The sequence below is a fragment of the Cavia porcellus genome, unplaced genomic scaffold (assembly GCF_034190915.1).
Source record: "Cavia porcellus strain 051 isolate PalLab524CR breed Dunkin Hartley unplaced genomic scaffold, mCavPor4.1 scaffold_9, whole genome shotgun sequence".
NCBI classification, from domain to species: Eukaryota; Metazoa; Chordata; class Mammalia; order Rodentia; family Caviidae; genus Cavia; species Cavia porcellus.
Genome location: NW_026947492.1, coordinates 29,232,954 through 29,251,737, shown reverse-complemented (window position 1 = coordinate 29,251,737; position 18,784 = coordinate 29,232,954).

Sequence of the window (18,784 nt, the reverse complement as noted above, 5' to 3'; positions counted from 1 at the left end):
TTGAATTGTTGTTTCCTGATTCCTTGTTATTTTCAAAAGATCTTTCCTTTCCTGTTCACTAGCTGCAATCCTGTCTTCAAGATCTGAAATTCTATCTTCACTTTCATTAAGGCGGTTTTTACAACTTTCAGTGGAGTTTTTTATTTCCTGTATATCTCTGTGCATCTGCATTATGTATTCTGTTTGTTTCTTATATTGCTCGTCTAGGGATTCTATCTTTTGTTTAGTTCCTCCAATTTTTTATCTATGTTTTCTTTAGATATATTTAGAATCTCTTTCATTTCTTTTATCATTTCTTCTTTTATCTGGGAGATTATTTCGAGTTTGAATTTCTTTAAAGCTTCCTGGAGTTGCTTGTCAATTTCAGTGGCTATTGTGTCCGATATATGAGGTGGATGGGATATATTTTCTTCTATATACATCGCTCCTAGGGTTTCTTGAGATGGGCTGGATGTTTGAGGTTGTAATTTGGTCTTTCGTTTTGTCATTTTCCTATATTTCTGTGTTTTAAGTGTTATTTGAAAGTTCCTCAGGATCTGTTGAAAATCCCCTTTTATGTTTGGAGCTACTGAGACTCTGGCACCGCGCTACCCCAAGCCATTGGGCCTACAGAACCAGTTGCCCTCCTCTGCCTGCTCAGAACTCCGCAGTTCCAGACAAGCTGGGCCTCAGGGACACTGTGCGCCCACCTGCCCCTTGGAAGCTCCACAGTTCTTCAATCGCAGCCGCGTTAGGGTACTCACCACAGGCCGCTGTGCTTCAGGAACCTGTGGACCCTCCCTGGTTGCAGAGATATCCACAGTCCTCCAGACACATGGAGAGGCCGATGCAGGCATCCCAAATCTGCCCAGCTCCTCCTCTGCAGACCTATGGCCAGGCGCAGCAGCTAAACAGGCTGGGCTAGGCTGGTAGTGTGGGCCCGCCCATCCGTCGGCAGCTCAGCAGGTCTCCAAGTGAAGCCGGAATGGGGAGGCTGATGTGGAAGCCTCAAACCCACATCTCCCCTTCACTGCACGTGGAAGCCTGGGGGAACTCCAGCAGTCTGGGCGGAGATATCCAGAGTCCTCCAGACACGCAGAGAGGCCGGTGAGGGCACCCCAGATCTCGTGAGTAGAGATTTTCAAAGTAGATATTCTTGATCTTTTGAATTTCTTTGGGATCTGTAGTAATTTTCCGCTTTTTGGTCCTTATTGCATGGATCTAGTTTTTTTTTTTTTTTTTTCTTTTTCCTGATAAGATTAGCTAGAGGTTTGTCAATTTTGTTTATTCTCCCCCAAAACAGCTTTTTGACTCATTAATTCTTTATATTTTTTCTTGAGTTTCAATTGCATTGATTTCTGCCCTTATCGTTACAATTTCCTCTCTTCTGTGAGCTTTGGGTTTAACTTGCTCTTCTTTTCTAGAAACTTGAGATGAAGCATTATGTTGTTTATTTGTGTTTGTCCTTTTTTCTTGATATGACAACTTATTGCTATACATATCCATCTTAAGACCACTTTCATTGCATCCCGCAGATGGCAGTATGTTGTTTCTGCATTTTCATTGAATTAAAGGTATTGCTTTATTCCTTCTTTAATTTCATCTGTAGCCCATTGGTTGTTCAAAAGGTTGCTATTTAAGTTCCATGCATTTATGCAGGTTTTGCAATTTCTTTTACCATTAATTTCTAATTTCACTGTGCTATGGTCAGATATTACACATGGAATAATTTCAATACCTTTGTCTTTATTTAATAATGTTTTATTGGATAATATATAGTCAATTTTGGAGAATGTCCCATGTGCAGATGAGAAGAATGTATATTCTGATGTGGTTGGGTGGCATACTCGGTAAATATCTACTCAGTGCAATTGCTCACAGATATGATTTAGTTCTATTATTTCTTTGCTGACTTTTTGTCTAGTTGATCTACATCTTTGCCACAATGGGGTATTAACGTCCCCTGTTATAATTGTGTTCGTGTGTATTTGGTTTTTCATGTCCATTAGTATTTGTCTTATGTAGTTTGATGCTCCTGTATTTGGTGCATATATATTTATAATTGTTAGTTCTTCCTCTTGAATTTTTCCACTAAAGAGTATGTAGTGACCTTCTTTATCTCTTTTATTCATTGTAGATTTGAAGTTCACATTGTCTGGAAATACAACAGTTACCCTTGCTTTATTCTGGGTTCCTGTTGCATGGAATACTGTTTTCCATCCTTTGACTAATTTTAATCTATGAGTTTCCTTTTGGTTTAGATATGTTTCTTATTTACAGTACATTGTAGGATGTTTCTTGATCCATTCTTTCGATAGGTGAATTGAGATTATTTATATTTATGGCTCAAGTTTGCCATGTTATGTTCTAGTTGTTTGCTTTCTGGTTTAACTTTCATTGCTTATCCTACATGGTGGTTTCTTTCTGTTGTTGTTTTGGAGACAGTGGTCATTTTTATCTCTATCTCGTATGTCTTTCAGCACTCTTTCTAGGGTTCTTTTGGTAGACATGATTTTTTTAGTTGTTCTTTGTCTTTGAAGAATTTTTTTCTCCATTAAATTTGAATGAAATTTTTTCTGGGTACTTTAGTGTGGATTGAAAGTTGTTTTCTTTCAGTGCTTGAAACACCTCACTTCAAAATCATCTTGACTTGAGGGTTTGTGTGGGAAAGTCTGCCATGATTTTAATGGGCTTTCATTGATAGATGAGTTGTGTCTTTTCTCTAACAGCTTTTAGTATTCTGTTTTTATGCTGCTTGTCTGGGATCTTAATTATTATATGTCTAGGTTTAGTTTTATGTTGGTTGTGATTGGTTGATGTTCTTTATGCTTCACTTATCTGCATATCGATTTTTTTCCCATGTTTGGGAAATTTTCTGCTATTGCATCTGTGAATATTTTAGTTATGTCATTTGCATTGACACCTGCATCTTCACTGATGCCTAATAGTCCTATGTTGTTTCTCTTGGCATCATCTTGACACTGCTGGATTTCATGCTGCTTTGTTATTTTTAAAAGTTCTATCCTTTCATGATTGCTAATTGTAATCCTGTCCTCAAGCTCCAAAATTCTATCCTCAGCTTCATTAAATGGTTTTGCCAGATTGAATAGAGTTTTTGTTTTTTGGATGTCTCTTTGAATTTTGTTCCTGAGTTCTGCTTGTTTTCTATATTGATCATTCAAGGGTGCAGTCAGTTTCCCATGCTCCTGTTACTTTTTTTTTTATTTCATTTCTAGATGCATCAAGCAACTCCTTTACTAAGATTGTTATTTCTGTTTTACATTAGACATTACTTCTAATTTGATTTCCTCTATAGCCTTATGAAGCTTTTTAAAAAAATTTCTCTTGCTGTCTTTCCAGAGATTTCTAGTGTGTTACTTTTGATGTTCTCTATTTCAGTGTTTCCTGTACTATCTCCTTGTGGACAAGATGTTTGAGATTGTATTTTGCTTTTTCATTTTGGCATTTCCCCCTTTTGGATTAATATTTGGTCCTTCAATCCTACTACAGTCAACTGTTGGTAGTGTGTATCTTGGGGGTCCTACTGTAATTTTGATGTTTGTCCAATTGTTGGGTCCCACAATGAATATGTGGGCAGGGCTTGTTGGGTGAGTCCTGTGTTCTTCCTAGACTTACAAGCCTAGCAGTACCGATGTAATCAGCCCCTAGTTCCTATTGTTGTTATGTCTTCAGGTTGTTCAGAGTCACCTCAAATCTCCCTCTTTATAGTGTTTGTCTCATCTGGGTCTCTACTGTGTCTCTTGGGTGTCTCACAGGCCCCCTTAATTTTCTCCAGGTTGGAAGAGGTCTTGTTGATACCCTCCTCAATCTACCTGATATTCTCTGTCTGGGGGAAGGACTCACCCACCCATTTGCCAAGATTGCCTAAGGCCTACTTAAGGAGGAGGCTTCTCTATTGCTCTTGTTTACCCACTGAAGGTGGCAAACTGTACACCTATTTTAGGGGCAAACCCACCTCATTGATGGAAGCTTGCAGAGTTCTTCTTCCTGAGTCTCCCCTCAATATTTGGTGGTTAATCCATTGCAGTCCAAGATTGTGGGGGGAGGTGTAGGAGCTGAAAATCAATAGCAATATTAGGTCCAGAAGGTGTGTATCCGGGGTCCCTGATAGCAGTGGTGTGACTGTGGCGGTGCACATCACTGGTTGGAGTTCCTAGGTCCTGAGGTGGGCAGCCACGACTGTGGGACATGAGAGGGGCCTGGTTTTGGCCCAGTCCTGTGCATCCTGCTGGCTGAAGTTCCCAGATCCTGCAAGATCATCTGCGGAGATGGTCAGAGTTGCAGGAGGGGCCTGTGTCTAGTCCAGCCCTATGTGTGCCACTGGCTGGAGTTTCAGGAATGCTTTTGAATTAGGGATTCAGTCTCAGCCTACACACTGAGCAACAGAATTTAGTTAACAATAGTTAAACACAATCCTCAAATGGAAAATTCCACTTATCCTTGCTTTCCAGTTAACTAAAGAGTGACCAGAAAACTTTAAAACTTATTGCAAATAATGACTTATTTTTTAATAATTAGTTGCCTGCCTTTCTGCTTTGAGCAGTCAGCTCCAGTGTGGATGTGGATGTATTTTTGGAAACCTTAATATCATATTTTTGCTCTTCTGAGCATCAGTAATTAAAAATTTTGCTGTCCAAATTATATCTGAAAAAGAAGTAAAAATTTTAGAATAGTGGGAATAGAAGCCCAAATCCATCGTATTTTTTAGTTACCTTAAAATTGGTCCATTTGCTTAGATTGGTTAGGTTTTTCTCAGTAAGTATGAAATGAAAATTCAGGTAGTTAAGAGTTCAGTTTGTCTGATTTAATAAAGCTAATTGGTGATTCATTATAGTAAACAAGTAAGTGACATAAAGCATTTGAAATAGTGGTTCTTTATCTTGAAGATACTGGTGATTTTTAGCATATTCAGATCTCCATATTTAAATAAAGTTGTTATGTCTAAGAATAATCATACTGTCACAAATCCCTTGTGAAGTATACAGTTTCTTTAATTTTGAAAATCAAACTAGTTCGTTTGGAATCTGCAACTTCAAAAGTTTTCACTTGAATTCATTTCTCAGAGTCCTACGAGTCAAGCCAAGGGGTGGAGAGTGATGGGACCATTGTCCATCTCTATCCACAACAATTTTAAGGTAATTTTAAAAGTATATGATGGATTTTGGTTTCTATTCACACTGTTCTAAAACTTTCACTTCTTTTTCATATATAATTTGGACAGCAAAATTCTTAATTACTGATGCTCAGAAATGCAAAAATATGATATTAAGTTTTCAAAAAACACACACATCCACAGAAGAGACAAGTAGTAAAAGAAAGAAAGGAACGATGGAATTCAGGACAGGAGTAGGAATCAAAGACAAAAAATAGATCAAAAGTTTACTTTTGAGGAAAGGAAAGATTAGAAAACATAGGGAAAAGAAAATTTTTAAAATTTTTTAAATATCACCTTTTCTATTGGAGATATCAAGAAAAATAAAATGGAGCAGCAGTATAACTCATTAAAGAATATGCAAGAGTCACTGGTGTGCACTTCCCATCCCAGATGTACTGGATTTATGAACCCTATTGAGAGTTAAGATGTGTCCAGATTCTTCAGGTGAATTCCTCTGCACACAGACTTCTTTTTGATGGGTGTCCATTGAAGGCCCAACATTTCTTCAAGTGATAGATAGGACTTGCTGGTCTTTAAAAACATAGCACTTCAATCTGAAATCTGCAATTGTCACAGCTTTCCTGGGAGGAGCAGTCTTAGCAGTCAGCATTCTTCCACATAAGAATCCATGCTGAACCCTGCACTGTGCCTGCAGCCAGCGACTCTATATTAAGGTTTACATATCTATACAATGGGCATACACTTTGATTTTACCTAGACCTTGAGACACACAGGTTCATGTGAGATCATATTGTACAGAATGTTTTAAATTTCTTGCTCTACCTGCCTAACATATATCCTCAATCACTTGATAATTTCCTAGCATTCCTTCCTACCTGCCATTGAGAATTTCCAGAAATACAAGGATGTTCACAAGCATTGTTTTGCAAATGAATCTTGAACATATGCATACTAGATGTGCCTGTGCCACTATGGAATGCTGTTTCACCAGTTGGCACAGTGACATACTAGGTTTTGATGAACACATCTTCCCCATTCCTGTTTTATAATTGGCAGCCTATCCCTAATGCTCATAAGGCACTGCATATGCATCCTTACCCAAAACTAAGCTTCAAAAATTAATCTATGTATTTTGCAGGTAGAAAGAGCAACACTCTTCCCACTTCATTACAACCTGTTTAACTATTATGCTCCGTGTCTCAGAGAGCTCATTTTGAGGAATATGCTTGCAGTTCTACTCTTTCAGTATTTGAATATAAATCTCATTTCAGTACCTGATTCTAAAAAAGATTCTGACCAGATGTGGTACTGTGCAGCTCTAATCCCAACACTCAAGAGGCTGAGATAAACAAATTTGAGGTTAGTCTGGGGTATATAGTGAAGTAGTCAAGGGCAGCCTGGAGATACATTGGATAAATTCTGCATTTGAGGAAGCACAGTTTAACTCCCTTCCTTCTCTCTCTTAGATGTTTCCATCCTCTCTAGTCTGTAAACTAAGGACAAAAATCATTGTTTGGTAATTTGACTATGAGAAAATGTAGTTCCAAGTTCCTTGGGGGCTTTCTACAATACCTGAATAATGACTTAGGTTTAACATTTCTAAATATATTTTTGGGAATAATGAAATGATGGTAGCACAAAACAGACATTTAAAAGCAATTTTGCTTTCTACATTTCTCATTTCACATTCTTTGACAGAGTTGAAAACTGCTTTTTCAACTGCTAGGTAATGTGATGGTGTCTCAGTCTCACAATATTTAGTTTCAAACTTAGAAAATTTATTTTTCCCACTAGAAAACATGGTATTTAACATGCAGTTTGAAATAACTTAATTTTTGGCAAAAGAATGGAAGAAATTTGCTCACCTTCACTAGCCAGTGTCCAAGAATGCTATATGGTCAAGAATCCCTAGGAAAAAGAGATGTCACATTTGGCAAACAGTGACAGTGTAGATGGTGCAAAGCAAGGTGCATAAAATGGCAGGTCAGAGTCCGCTCCCCATCCTGAGCTGAGGAGACTGTTAAGATCATCACTACCAAAGCCCAAAGCCTGCCCGGAGCCCAGCCACACTAGGCTACCCTACTTGTCAGGTTTTAAGCCTGCCCAGGACATACCCAGTAACCTTCTCCAGAACCGGGAAATTCAGCTGGAGGCTGGGGTGAGTACACTCCCCATGCCAAGCCCCAGGAGAATGTGTTAAGATCATCACTCCCAGAGCTCAAGGACATACCCAGAGACCAGCCACAGTAGGATGCACTCACTCCACAGGGTTCAGGCCTGCCCAGGCCATGACCAGTGAACTTCTCCAGGGTGGGAAACTCAGCTGTTGGCTGGGGTGAGTCCACTCCCCATTCAAAGACCAGGAGACTTATTAAGATCATTGCTCCCAAAGCTCAAGGACCACCCCAGGTCCCAGCCACACTAGACTAGCTTTGGGAGGTTTTGTGGCCTGAGTAAAGTATGACCAGTGACCTTCTTCAATTATGGGAATTGAGAGCAGGTGAAGTGAGTTCCAGGGCATTGATATTTGCCCAGGGAGAGCTTTAGCCCATCATCCACAGTGGTTAGATGCCTGCCCAGCTATAGGGAACCGGGAGGGCCTCAGGCCCTGACTGGACCATGATCAGCAACCTCCATTCAATCCCAGGCGCCTAGGGCATAGGAGATGATTTCCAACACATGCAGGGGAAGCCTTAAAAAAACATATGAAGCATAGAAATATAGGAAAATGACAAAACTAAAGACAAAAATGCAATCTCAAACCTTCAGCCCATCCCAAGAAAGCCTAAGAGCCATGTGCATAGAAAAAATTATATGCCATACACCTGAAATAGGTGTAATATTAACAACGGAAATACAGAAGCAACTTCAGGATGATTTAAAAGAATTCAAACTAGAAATAATCTCCCAGGTAAAAGGAGAAATGATAAAAGAAATGAAAGAAATGCTGAACACATCTAAAGAAGACACAGTTAAAAAATTAGAGGAATAAAACAAAAAGATAGAAACCCTGGATGAACAATATAAGGAAAAAACAGAATACATGAAGCAGATTCAAAAAGATATACGGGGAATCAAAAATTCCACCTGAAGTTGTCAAAACTGATTAATGAAAGTGAAGATAGAATTTCAGACCTTGAAGAGAAGATTGCAGCTAGTGAACAGGAAAGGAAAGATCTTTTAAAAATAACAAGGGATCTGTAAATAACAATTCAACAGCTGCAAGATGATGCAAAGAAAAACAACATAAGATTAATGGGGATAAATGAAAAATAAGAGAATAACACAAATGATATCTAAAGGCTATTCGCAGAAGTTACAGCTGAAAAGTTCTCAAACATGAGAATGGAAAACTGACATTAGGATTAGTGAAGCATATGGAACTCCAAATAGTAATAACCAACATAAAACTACACCCAGACATATAATAATCACCATCCCAGAAATCCAACATTAGAATAGAATATTAAAAGCTGTCAGAGAGAAAAGACAGATCAACCTATAAAGGAAAGTCTATGAGAACCACAGCAGACTTCTCAACATAAACAATGAGGTCAAGAAGATCATGGAGAGAAGTATTTCAGTTCCTAAAGGAAAATGATTTTCAACCTGGACTGATGTATCCTGAAAAACTGTTCTTCAAAATGGATGGAGAAATAAGAACCTTCCATGAAAAAGAACAGCTGAAGAATTTAATGAACACCAAGCCAACCCTGCAAAGAATACTGAAAGACAGTCTAGATACACATAGGAAATACCACTAGGCAAGGTAGACAAACAGAATGGAAAGATAAAGATGCAACAGCAGAAAGATAACATGTCAACAATAAGCCAATATGTAACACTAATAACCATTAATGTAAATGGTCTCAATTCACCAATTAAATGAATCAGACTGGCAGAATGGATCAAGAAACAAAATCCGATCATATGCTGTCTACAAGAAACTGAACTAACACCCTCAAAAAAACTCAGACTGAAAGTCAAAGGATGGAAAACAATACTTCATGCAAGAGGAACCACAAAAAAAGCAGGGATATTTTGTTTGCAGACAGTGTGAACTTCAAACCAAGAATGATCCTAAGAGATAAAGAGGAAGAGATAACTATCTTAAATATATATGTACCAAATTCCAGAGCATCCCGTTATAGAAAGCAAGTAATAATACAAATAAAAAATTAAATTAGCAATGACACAATTACAACAGGAGACCTTAATACACCATTGACACCAAAGGACAGATCATCCAGACAGAAAATCAGCAAAGAAGTAACAGAAATGAATCACATCAGGGCTGGGGGTTTAGCTCAGCGGCATAAGCGCCTGCCCTGAAAGCAGGCAGTCGTGAGTTCGATCCCCGGTACCGATAAAAAGGAAAAAGACAAAAAAAAAAAAAAAAAAAAAAAAAAAAAAAAAAAAAGAATCACATCTGTGAACAAATGGAATTGTACAGTGTTCCATCCAACAACATCATAATATACATTCTTCTCATCAGCACATGGGACATTCTCTAAAATGGATGATATACTAGCTCACAGAACATATTTAAATAAGTACAAAAAGTTGAAATTATCCCATGTATGTTATCAGATCATAGTACCATGAAACTAGAAATTAATGATAAAAGAAACCTCAACCCCCCCCCAAAAAAAAAACTTGGAAATTTAATAATACACTCTTAAGCAATCAGTGGGTCACAGAGAAAACTAAAGAAGTAATTAAGAAGTGGAAGCAGTTCTCAGAAGAAAAGTTATTGCACTGAGTTACCACAGCAGGATAACAGAATGAAAAAAAAAATAAACAACCTGTTCCTACATCTCAAACATTTAGAAAAAGAAAAGCAAATAAACTCCTAAGTCAAAAGAAGGAAGGAAATTATACAAATCAGAGCAGATATTAATGGAATAGAGACTAAGAAAACAATCCAAAGAATCAATGAATCAAAGAGTTGATTCTTTGAAAGAATAAATAAAATTGATAAGCACCTAGTCAACCTTTAAAAAAAGGAAAGAAACAACTCAAATTCATGTGGTAAAGAATGAAAAAGGCAAAATCACTACAGATTATGTGGAAATACCAAAGATCATGAACACCTATTTCAAAAACCTCTACTCCCATAGGTTCGATAACACAGAGGAAATGGCCGGATTCCCAGAAACATGTGAAGTACTAAAGCTAGGGTGAAAAAGATGTAAATCTGCTGAATGACGCAATTTCTATTAATGAAATTGAAAATATAATTCATTTTCTACCTACAAAGAAGAGCCCAGGCCCAGATGAAATCACTGTGGAATTCTGTAAGAAATATAAACAAGCCTTAATGCTGACACACCTCAAACTCTTCAAAGAAATTGAAAGGGAAGCAATTCATCCTAAGTTATTCTTGGAAGCAAACATTAGTACCAAAACCTGAGAAAGACCAAATAAAAAGAGAATTACAGGCCAATCTCCCTAATGAACATAGATGCAAAAATCCTCAATAACATATTGGCAAATGGGATGCAACAAAGCATCAAGATTATACAGTATGACCAAGTGGGATTCATCCCAGGCATGCAGGGGTGGTTCAACATACATAAGTCAACAAATGTAATCCACCATATCAATAAAGCCAAAAGTAAGAATCAAGTGATCATCTCTATAGATGCAGAAAAAGCTTTTGATAAGGTCCACTCATTCATGCTAACAAACTTACAGAAAATTGGAATAGATGGTCTTTACCTCAATATGATAAAGGCCATCTATGATAAACCTACAGCCAGCATCATATTAAATGGCCAAAAACGGAAAGCCTTTACCTTAAAATAAGTCAAAGATGTTCCTTATCACCGCTCCTATTTAACATATTACTGGAAATACTAGTCATAGCAATTAGACAAGAGAGAGAAATAAAAGAGATAAAGGTAGGAAAAGAGGAATTTAAATTATCATTGTTTGTAGATGACATGATACTCTATGTAAAACACCCCCAAAACTCCACTGAAAGACTCTTAGATATAATAAATAAATTCAGCAATGTAGCTGGATACAAAATCAAAACTCAAAAATCAATAGCATTTCTGTACACTAACAACAAAATCACTGACAAAGAAATAAAAGAAGCCACACCCTTCACACTAACATCCAAAAAAGATGAAATACTTAGGAATTAATCTCACAAAACAAGTAAAAGATCTATATAGGGAAAATGATAATACCCTGAAAAAAATTGAAGTGTATCTCAGAAAATGGAAAGACATCCCTTGCTCATCGATAGGAAGAATACATATCATAAAAATGGCCATTCTCCAAAAACTGTTATACACATTCAATGAAATCCCAATGAAAATACCACCAACATACCCCATAGATCTAGAGAAATCAATCCTAAAATTCATCTGGATCCAGAAGAGACCTAGAATAGCAAAGGCAATGATAAGTAGCAAAGACAAGGCAGGAAGCATCACAATCCCTGACTTGAGGTTATATAAAAAGCAAGTATAATAAAATCAACATGATACTGGAATGAAAACACAGCTGAAGATCAACGGAATAGATTACAAGCTACAACCACAACTACCAACACACTCAACCACCTTACTTTGATGAAAGGGCCAAACAGGTGGGAAGAATGACAGTCTTTTTAATAAATGGTGCTGGAAAAACTGGCTCTCCACATGCTGAAAACTAAAACTAGACACATGCCTATCACCATATACTAAACTAAAATCTAAATGGATCAAAGATCTGAATATTAAAGTAGAAACACCAAATCTGTTGGATGATAAATTAGGTAAAACTCTTGAAGACATAGGGATAGGTAGAGAATTCCTGAACAGGAATCAAACCGCAAGGGAAATGCTTCTCAAGATCAATAGCTGGGATCAGGTCTTATTAAAAAGTTTCTGCATGTTAAAAGAAATCTCCAGCATAGTGAAAAGAAAACCCACAAACTGGTAAAAATTCTTAATGAACTGTCCCTCAGACAAAGAACTTCTGTCTAAAACATATAAAGAATTAAAAAAAATCAGATACCCAAACTTCAAAGACCCAATCCAAAAATGGGCATCTGAGATGAATACAAAATTCTCAGATGAAGAAATACAAAAGGCAGATAAATATATGAAAAAATGTTAATCATCATTAGTCATTAGAGAAATGCAAATTAAAACCACACTGAGATTCCATCTCATTCTTGAAAGAGTGCCCAGCATCAAGAAAACTGCCAACAACACATGCTGGAATGTTGTTGGGAAAAGGGAACTCTCCTGCACTGTTGGTGGCAGTGTAGACTGGTGCAGCCATTGTGGAGGTCAGTCTGGAGATTTCTCGAAAATCTGGGATAGGAAGTCTCATTTGTTTCAGCTATTCCACTGGTAGGCATATTCCTGAAGAACTGAAAACATCAAACCACAGTGATATATGTGCATCCATGTTTATAGCAGCACAATTTGTAATAGCCAGATCTTGGAAATAGCCTAAGTGTCTATCAACTGAGGATTGGCTAAAAAAGTTATGGAATTTTTATACAATACAGTACTACTCCACTATAAATAATTATCACATTAAGATATTTACAAATAAATGGACACAAATTGAGACCATACTCATAAGCAAAATAAATCAAACTCAAATATATAAATACTACATAGTCTCCCTAGTGTAAGAAATGGAAAGAGTACATAAGAGTTTATAGTAATGATGATTCCCCATTACATTGTTCTGAAGCCTTATAAGGTCTGCACTCATTAATTGGAATTGTTTTATCCTAGTTTGTTTAATTTTATTATCTGTGAGAGTATAAACAGCTATTTTACAGAAAAGAAGACAGTAGTAATAGCCAGAGCTGATTTAGTATCATCTTACTCTGAAGTCCTACTATGCTTTTCTTTTTCTGTTGCATTTGGTTCTATCCTATTATATCTTATTGGGTATGTGTGATAGTATAAACACATTTTCTATGGAAAATGAGATAGTTTGGTAGCCATTGTTCGTTTTCTACTATTTGGTCCTGAAAGCCCTTCAGGGCTTTCATTCTCTTGAATGCTTTTATACTATTTTATTATGCTTGATACTATCCTATATGAAGTGATGCTCAGCTATTTCAAAGAAAGAGACATTATGGTAGTTACTGTTAATTATGGGTTGTCTTGTGGTAAAAGGCTGTGTTACTTGCACTGTTCTGATCTGCTTTGTTATATTCTCTTTTGTGTTAATCTCCTTTAAAAAAAAAGAAAATCACAGGTCAGAAAAAGTTCATGGTCAGAAGTCACTGTGACCTCAAAAATCCCACAGAGCAAGTAAACCATTTACTGGGGTCCTCTTTCCTTCTAGAATACTCCCGTGTCTCCTGGATGCTGTCTGAGGCCCTACATGTACATGCAGTGGTCACGTGTCATCACAGAAGCCTTTGTGCTTTCTTGACCAGGTGACAATTTTATATGGTCTTGGAGATTGAGGCTACACTTTATTTGCTACTTTGTTTTCAATACTATGTCTGGCATTTAATCATTGCATAATAATTTCTGAACCACCAGAATAATTGGATAAAATGCTCAGAGTTTCTACTGGCCTAACCCCTTAGCCTATCTTTAATTCATGGTGTCTCTTCTAGTACTTAACCATGCCCTGTGGCTCTCTGGATTCACTAGTGAAATGAGCCTTCCTTTCTATTTCTCTCAAGGATCAGTGTAAAGCATATACTCTCACTAATGACACTACACTTGGATCCTAAGAAAGCTACACTGCATATTTTTGCAACTGATTTCAGTATTCTCACTCTGTGGGATAAAAATTACTAATGCAGAAACAACCTGGAGAAACCATAAAGTAAATTGAAATAGCATACTGTGCACTGTTGCAAGCATAAGAAGTGGAGAGGAAGAGTAGCATTGTGGGTTCTTCTGAGTGTTGTTGTTTGAAGCTATTGGTTTTTCTGGAGGAGCTTGTCATGATGGCTCCTGTGACATGAACTCAACTGCTATCATTGGAGCAGCTTGGGACCTGATTGCTGAGAATAGTTGCAGTTCACTTTGGGGGACCGTTGGTGCTTACTTTGAGCATCATTTCCTCGCTCTGGAGGGGAAGATGTGTGCTATTTAATCTCAAGGAGAAGCTTGTCATGCTGGCTTCCTGATATGTACTCAGCTGTTCTCATCATTCATTGGAAGAGCTTGGGGCCTCACTGTCCCTGAGTGTGTCTGTGGTACTTTTCAGGGGAACCCTGGTCTTATTTTGAGTGTTGCTTCTTGGTTCCAGTGTAAATCCCTAAACCATTTTGTCATAGATCCTTCTTTCAGCTGGCACTTTCTAGTTTCAATCATCACTGGGCCTTCCCAGCACAGATTCATGAAATAGACTTGATGAGTCATTGTCATGGGCTCTAGCCTCCTGTTGAACTTGAGAGGGGGTGCTCTGCTGTGGGCTCTAAGACTTCAGCTGGACTCATGCAAGATGTTGCGGTGAGGTCCAGGTGCTTGATTGGATTTCTTTGGGTCTTTAGTGTGTGAACAGATTTCCTATAATTTCTTTGTATTTGATTCTTGGTGACTATCATAAATAATAATATGAATTATGTATCCTGTATTGTCTTGTCCTCCTTGAAACCCCTCATTACAACATCAAGTAAAGATATCTAGCAGGTAAGCATAAATAGCAAAAACTCAGGAAGAAAACCAGGTTTGAGGTCTGCTCAGTGATCACAGGTTCAGAGGTGGCAAATCATTCCCTGGGGACATGCAGGACATTGAAACAATGAAACTACAAAGCTCATCTTGTCCAATGCTGCCAACCTTTATTTCATGACAAAGTAGTTTATAGTGAACTAAGCAAAAACATACAAACAACAACCACAACACAAAGCCTGAAAAGTAAAATATTATTGATGGCTTGGGGGATAAGGTAGAGAAGTATGGAAAAAGTAGATTAGAGAGCATAGTTTTTCACAAAAGCACTGTCTCTAGGCAATGATTCCTTCAACCATGAGAAATTGTTCAGGGCAGCAGGACCACTTAAAAAAGGTTTTAATTGTAACCCTTTACAATGTACCCCTTACACACAAAAAGATAAAGTACCAGAGAACTGCTTATAAACATGTGTTCTTCAGCTAGCCTTGACAGTCGTTCTCTAAACTCAGAGCCAAGCCAGTTGTAAGAGGTCAGAGGTTAGGACTTCACAGAAAACCAGATGTCCCATGAACACAGATGTGTGTGGACATGGTGATGTATAAAATATATACATTGACATGTGTGCATACGCACTGGTAAACATCTCTCTCATCCCCTTCCTGTTAAGTAAATTGAAGGAGGAAAAGAAGATTTCCTATAAAAACAACATGTCACCTTGCTCATCTGTCTAATAGCTTTAGTTGAACTAAATGTACTCAAATGGAAAGAAGTGGGAAGAAGATACTGTGATAAGATAGCAGCTTCATGCAGTGTATTCAGTCTAACTTCATTCAAATTTTTGTGATACTGGATGTTTGAGAAAGGGTCTTGTGCATGCTGCACAAGCACTCTAACACTGAGGTGTTCAACACTCCTCCATTCAGTTTCTGACTACTTATTGCTCACATTGTTAAGCACTGTGTGCAATAGCAAAGAGTTAAAAGATCAGGAGCTGTTATCCATAAGTAGTAAACTGAGGAAAAAAATTAGTCCCTGTGGTGAGACAATTGGGTGGATTCATATCTCTAATTTGACCCTCTCATGCAGTAAATATATAGCAGAGATGCTCAGAATCTCACATGATAGGAAGAAAAAACAAAACAAAAAACAAATTGGGATTGTAGTCTGCCCTCTGACACCAATTTGCTTTATTATTCTGGTTAATTCATCTCATCTCTATTTTCACTCAAAATAATATATCCAGAGAACAAGTGGCCTTCTTACTTGTGAAATAAAATGTTTAGGTTACAAAAAGGGCCACAAACAAACTGCCTATAAAGGAATGGAGTGGGTTTCCAATATCCAGACTGGGGGTGGGGCACCTGTATGAGGCCAGCTGGTCTCTGGCTTCCACATCTGCTGACAATCTGTTCTATTCTTATTTTTTCAAGAAAGTTTGGTCATCTGTATTATTCAGAGACCGTATAATTCTTAATATTATACTTAACAGATCTGGGTGCCTTATCTTTGCTCACAAGCTCCCAGTTTGCCAATTAGCAATCTCGAGATTAAATGACACCAGCCATTTCTTTTAGTTCAAAGAATAGATGAGTTTTAGACACCAATGTCTCAGGACTGCCTCAAATCTTCTGTTGCCAGCAGATAGTGTGATAGTGAGACCCTGATCTCTGTACTGAGGACTTTCAAAACATAAACACCATCTTATCCATATCTCTACTCACTATCTGCTGCCTAATTCAAGTCTGCAGGAAACCATAGGCTACTTTTTGGCATTTCACACTCCACCAAAGTCAGCACTACCAAGAATCTGCAAAAAGGCATTTTATGAGCTAGTCAATTAGTGTTCTGTCAATTCTATATTCACTTACAGCTCTGAAAGATACATTTGACTGCCTGGTAAAAACCTCCAGGCCTAGAAATAACTCTGCTGAGCATTCAGGTTCCAGAGTATCTAGACAGTTTGTGTTTCAGAATTGTTAAAATAGGAAATCAGAAGCAATTAGCCTACTACAACAGTGGTGCAATGAAAGCTTTTGCCTCATTACTTCAGAGACTCAATAGAATCCATCTGGAGCATAAATTCCTGTATGTTGGTGATTTGGGCAAATTATGATCAGTTGCCAAGTTGTCCTTTACAGAAGTTGAGTCAATTTATTAAATAATAAAACAAAATAACATTAATTGAGGCTACAATGTATACAAGATTTTTTTGTTCTTATTTTGTTTTGTGTTTGCTTATTTGTTTTGTGAGGCTCAAGTAACAAAGGAATGAATATAACTTGATCCTTCACCTCCCAGACAAAGGATCAGGAAACCAGAGCTGACAGACTACGTGTAGTTTGTTTTCTATTTTGATACAGTATATTATAATACAGTCATGTTCACTTATTTACATGTTATTTATGGCTGCATTTGCACTAGAACAGAACTGAAGAGTTAAGATATATAATGCCATTGGGACTTTTCCATTTCTGATCCTGTAAGCATACCTTATAAATCTCTTGCATAATCATGCACATATTATTTATTGAATGTATTCCCCAACAGAACCCTAACTAATGCATTCACTATAATGAAGGTGGTAGGAAATAACAAATGCTTATTAAAACATGGAGAAATTGGAATGCTCACCAATCTCTTGTGGATTTTTTAAAATTTAATTAAGTTTACTGGTACAATTTAGGTATACATGGAATGAATGAAAGGAGAAAAGAGGAAGGAAAAAATAGATATATACATATACACAAAATAGTTAAGACAATTATACTATTAATTTTAGTAGTTCACTGAAAAGTTTGTGTTTATATTCTTTGATCAGTTTTTAGGCCTTTATCTTGTAATATGAGCAACTACTTTGAAGGTAACAATATGAAACATATTAATCACTGTTAGTTTCCTACTATCTTATTTAGAAATTTTGTATTATTGTTTTTATTATTGTTTTTTTCAAATAAAAAACAATACATAGTGATCACACTTATTTTATGGAACCTGTACAGGTTGCATCTTGATTCTTCTTTTGTTCCCATTCCCATTGCATCCTTTCAAACCCCCCTCTACTCCCTGTCTACAATGTTCTGTTCGCATTTTCTCATTTTCTCATTTTTTCTTTCCCTTTCTCCTTTTCATCCTCCCAAGTTCTCTTTTTCTTTTGAAAAGTTTCTTGCTATTTCATTATTTTGTATATTTTGGCTCTTATTTACATTTTGCTTCTCAAACTGCTGGTTGAAATTTACAATGATTCACTGGAAATAAAAATGGTTGGCATTTCCTCCAAATATCTGAAATGATGTCACCATTGTACTGAGGAATTCTATTCTGGAAAATACAGAAAAGAATGAATATAGATGTGAAAAATATGTTCACATAAGTCCCTTTATGAATTTTAATAGTAGCAAAATATGGATAAAAATATCATTCATCATCCGATGACTGGCATAAACAAAATGCCATATATCCATTCAAGAGTGTACAATTACCAATCAAAAATAGATTTCACAAAGGCTGACATTTATAAAAATCCAGGAAACAAGAAAGTAATAAGAAATTAGTCACTGCAGACCACATACTGCATGACTCCATTTCTGTAAAATGTGAAGAACGGCGTAGCCACAGAAATAGATATGTGGTTGACCATAGCTAACAGAATGGACAAGAAGTCAGAATTTTTTTGTAACATCTTGAAAGTGTTTTAAAATTTACTGTGATGATAACACACATCTCTGAGTACACTAAATATGAAATTATACCTTTCACATGCCTATGAAATAATGACATGTGCCATATATCTCAAAATGTTATGAGAAACATAAATTTTTAATGAGCTAGAAAATAGAGATATTCTCATTAACATTTATACTAAAACAGAATATATTAATAGAAAATAGTTTTAAAATTGGAGTGTATAAAATAAAATGACATAGCAACAGACTTTTTAAAAGTAAGGTGAGATTGTTAAAAACATTATGGTAATAGATATATAGCTATCCAGATCTGCAAATGAGTAAGAAAATTGCACCCTGCACACATTTACACAGTGTGTGTCCCTCCCAGCTGTCCCCTT